Here is a 5,000-nt window from a genome sequence, read left to right on the forward strand (position 1 = left end):
GAAAATCAACAGAAAATCAACACAGACAATCGTAAAGCGGGAGGTGCAGGCGTGGGCTTGCATGATCGTGTGCCCGGCAGCGAGGTCACGGTCCCAGCCTGCATTGAAGGTTGCAAGAGTGCAACGAAAGCCTATCCGAACGTAGACCATGCCCCACCGTGCCCTTGCGACCCAATGCGAAAGTTAACCCGGGGAATCCCGCGGCACTTAACCCATATCGCATTTCCTCAACTTTCCCGTACGAACCTCGGAATTAGAGACAATAAAATGAATAAATAAAAAAAAAAAAAAAAAAAAAAAGATAATACTACCAAGGTGCCCCCATCCCTGGTTTCATACTGTTCATGTCCTTGCAAGAATGAGTACAGAAAAGTTTGTCATGGCGAGCATCAATATGTTCCCTTCCCGTGAGAGAGAATGAGTTTAATAGTCTTCACCAGCTCATTAAGTTTAGAGGGGGGAGGGGAGGGAGTGGGAGATGGTGGATATAGGATGGTGGGAGGAAGGGAGGGAGGAAGGGAGGGAGGTATTGAGGTTGGGAGGCATAGGTGATGTATAACAAAGAGGGAGGGTATAAGGGGGTCTGATGAGGGAATGGGGGGACATTAGGAGAGAAGGAAGATAGGAGGAAAAGAAGGAAAGTAGGAAAGGTTGGGTGAGGAGGAAAGAGTTGAGATGGAACGGAGAGTGGAAAGAGGAGAAGGAAGGGCGGAGTACCAGAGAGCAACTGACAGTGGCGAATCTCGCCCAAAAATCGCGAGAGCGCTTGCTCGGCGCCCCCGTCGGAAACCGCCAACGAAGAGAGATCCCGCTCTTCGTGCCGGCAAAAGGACGTATTAATCTGGCGAGAGAGAGCCGCACGCCCCGACAGGAAACATGATGAGTCATTCCACCGCCAGAGTGAGCGCCAACCTGACACGGGGCACGGCAGAGCGGCGACGAGGCTCCCTTGTCACGCCGCGCCTCCGATGCCAGCTTTCTCGGAACGGCAACTGAACGCAACTGCCAGGGAATCGTAAGACTCACTTCTAGGTTTGTCTGTCTGTCGTGAATGATACTCCCTGGCTGTCTTTTGTGAGCATTTGCACGTCTGCTTCCTCCTTTTTGAGTGCGCGGCTTGGCTGTCTAAGCTGCCAGTCCACCACTGGCACCTTGCTTGCAACCTCATCTGTTACAACTGGATTTTTCCTGCAGCGCATCTCGAATCTGTTTGTCTGTCAGCCTGCCTGTCTGCCCACACACTTGCCTGTTAGCCACATATTCCGCTCGCAATCATTTCATTATAAATTCCACACGACACAGGCGCTATAACAAGAATAATGACCTATATAAATCATCAAAATCTAAAGCCCGTGCCGTGTTTACTCCTCCTTCCTGCATCAGCACCCGCGGCGAGAGGACTCCTGGGCTCGGCTTAATCCCCGACCTCGCCCGCGCTCATGCATGGATAAACGTTTCTGCTGCCTGTACTTACGCAATCTTTTCGGGTTTGGACGCTCACCTGTGGGGAGAAAACCGTGAACTGTTAGTTTAATGTTTATAACAAGAATAAAAAACAGATAAATAAAAAAGTCAAGCGCACACAAGCGCACACGCACACGCACACAGACGCACATTCACACACGGAGGCGCGCGCACATACATACGATACAAATACAAATGTGATTGCAAATTAATAAGTAAATATATATACTGTATAAATTGATAAATAAATAAACAAATCATATATACATATATACATTTATCCATTCTATTATCAATTAATTAATTTATATAAACACATATATAACAGCCACCAGATGCAGAGTCAACAGTCAACAGCCTCCAGCCCCCCCCCCCCCCCCCCCCATCAACATGCACAAGGAGCGGCCAGCCCTCCGAACAATATGGCGCTCTGCTGAGCCCCCCCCCCCCCCCTCCACTCCGCTCTCCACACAAACTCCTCCGCCTCCTGCCACTAGCACAGTCTCCTATAGTCTAGGGTCCTTCACATCTCCGCCTACTGACGGTAATCGCGGCCCGCTCCCATTCCGCCTTCAGGAGCACCAGGCCCACTACATCGCCAAGGCCCAAGATTCAAACTCAAGGGGAGGCCTGGCGTCAGGGCCAAGGGAGGAATGCGGTGCTAATGGTGCTTCCAGAACGGAGGGGGAGGCAAGGGAAGGGGGGAGAGAGAGAAATGGGGAAGGCGGAGAAGGGAATGGCAACATTCTTTCCTTATTATCATTAATATTCTCCTTGCCTATATTAGTGTCACCATTATCATATACTTAATATACTTCATATAATTACTGCTAACAGTAACAGCAATAATGAAACATATATTATAATATATTATAATATAATATAATATAATATAACAGCAATAATGATACATATATTATAATATATTATAATATAATATAATATGATATAATATAACCACACACACACACACACACACACACACACACACACACACACACACACACACACACACACACACACACACACACACACACACACACACACACACACACACACACACACATATACACACATACACACATATATATATTTATATATATATATTTATATATATATATATTTATTTATATATATATATCTAGATAGAGAAAGAGAGAGAGAGAGAGAGAGAGAGAGAGAGAGAGAGAGAGAGAGAGAGAGAGAGAGAGAGAGAGAGAGAGAGAGAGAGAGAGAGAGAGAGAATATGTAGTAGACCGATACAGGACAAAAAATACAAACAAAAAGCAATCAAATCACCATAGAAAAAACATGGCACAAAGAGGAACCGGGGAAGGCCCCGTCGAAAAGCTCCGTAGAACTGCCTCTATCCCGAGCGGCGGAGGTCGTCGTGAGAAACGGTAATTAGGAAACACTAAGACGCCTAATGCACTCGCCTAACTCGCCACGGGTCTGTGGGAGACGTGGACAGAGCACACCCATGAGGTAGGGAGAGGCACCCAATATTTCTCCCGCAATTTCGGAGGCGAACTGCAGGCCAAAACAACTCTTATTTTCGTGTTCCCCTCACCTTCGCTCAGTTACATGCGACATTTCTTGATAAGGTTCAGCATCGTCTTATCCCCCAATTATAACACGAACAAACACACAAGCAATACAAAAAGAGTGCGCCCTGTATACACCTACATGGAATTCTCGATTTCCTGCCTTTCGTTGCATTCAAAGCGGCTCCAGGTAAGTACACCGAATTCCTCGTGGACGGAAATGGAAATATCAAAAATAGCGAGCACTTCCCCTCGACGCCGGCGCTCCAGGAAGGATGCGGTTTGACCTTCGAGGCCAAAAATAATAAACTCCAATATTCCCAACACGAGTCGGGTCAACCTGGAAATAAAGGAAGAGACGAGAGACAGACGAGGAAGCGGCAACGGCAAGCACACAAATTGTTGCAAAGCCAACATACGAATCGAGAAAAACAAAAGCAAGAAGGACAAACAAAAAAAATAAAGAACACGGGATCGATTTTTCTCTCGGGCCAAAAGCGATATATATGTTTCCGAAGCTAAGCTGTACATTCCATAAATTGCACCGCGACCAGTTAGCCATAATAGGACGACGGATGCTCTATGAATGTTTTCCTTTTATTGAAAATATCGCCGTGATGCAATTGATATGCTCTCTCTCTTTTTTCGAATCCCTTGGAGTGCAACGTAAATGGATACACGGGCGAAGAAAAATGGTCAGATGGAAGAGAAAAAGTGGTTTTTTTTTTCTTTCACACAATAAAACAATAATAAAAAAAAAAAAAACGGGAGGGAGAGAGAGAGAGAGAGTGGGAGAGGCAAGCTCCATCACACTTTCAGCACATTAAATTTCTGAAATATTCATGAAATAATCAGGTGAATGGTCGGTTCTGGGCGACCTAGTAATGGCGGGAGAGAGGAGAGAGAAGGGGAGGGGATAGGCGGAAGTAGAGAAGGGGATGAAAGAGAGAAAAGGAGAGAAGGGTTGGGGAGAGGGTGAGGAAAGGGGCGGGAGAGAGGGGACTGATGACGAGCGGAAGCGAGAGTGAAAAGGAGGAGGGGGAGAGGGAGGGGGAAGCTACAGGCGTCGATGTGGTGGTGACATTAATGGGATTAGTGTGGTGATGATGGAGACGGTGGTGTTGGAGACGGTGGTGTTGGCGAGGGAGGACTAAGTATTGGAGGCGCTGACGCTGGCTGGCTCGCGAATTAGCCCATGGCTGGCGATGTCTTCCGGCTGAAGAGGACAGCTGCTCCTCCTAATGCGATTCTCCCGGCCATGTTTCCCACTGATGGACTAGTCTTATATCCTCTCCTTCTATTTTTCTCGTTATTATCCCAGTACAATTTTGTAAAATTAATTTTCTACTGCGATTTTCGTTTTTGAAATTTTCCCAAAGTGAATTTCCAACAGTATTTTCCCCGTTGGGGGTTTCTTTTCCTTGTGTGGGTTTACGACTGTAAATCCCCAGTATTATTTTCCTCTCTGTTTTTCCTAATGTAAATTTCCAGTTTTATTTTCCTCTCTGTGGTTTTCCTAATGTACCCCTCTCTCTTTTCGCGTACTATATACGCGCGCGCGTGCGTGCGTATGTAGGCTGCATTGTATTTCTCCGCCGATTCTTTTTACCTTTTTTAAGTAATATTTCCGTTGTGGCTTTCCGTATGTAACGTGCATTTTTTTCTTTCTAATGGTCACCCATTGTGACTTGCTTTTCCCCGCTAATGTAAATTCCCATTATCACCTCCCCTGTTCTGACTTTCTTTCCCTGGTCTTCTCCAATCTGATTTCCCTCGTGTGCGGTCTTCTAGTGGGCTTCCCCAATCGAAATTTCTACCGCGATTTTCCCCATCAAGCTTTCCACAATGCGATTTTCTCAGTGTATAGTGCACCCTTTGAGGTAAATGGGAGCGCTGCATTCGACGCCGCAGACTTTTTCCTTTCCTTTTCCTTTTCTTTTCATCTTTTTAGCTCGATCGCGTCCGTGAGAACCGGGATGCGCTCCAGTACCG

General features: G+C 46.5%; 1 protein-coding gene across 5 annotated transcripts in view; it reads right to left on the reverse strand.

The window, feature by feature from the left end:
- The window catches only part of LOC125031199 (neurocalcin homolog), a 530,311-nt gene that overhangs the window by 221,052 nt on the left and 304,259 nt on the right, over positions 1-5,000 (reverse strand). The gene's annotated exons all lie outside the window — the stretch shown is intronic.

The sequence above is a fragment of the Penaeus chinensis genome, chromosome 12, assembly GCF_019202785.1.
Source record: "Penaeus chinensis breed Huanghai No. 1 chromosome 12, ASM1920278v2, whole genome shotgun sequence".
Taxonomy (NCBI): Eukaryota; Metazoa; Arthropoda; class Malacostraca; order Decapoda; family Penaeidae; genus Penaeus; species Penaeus chinensis.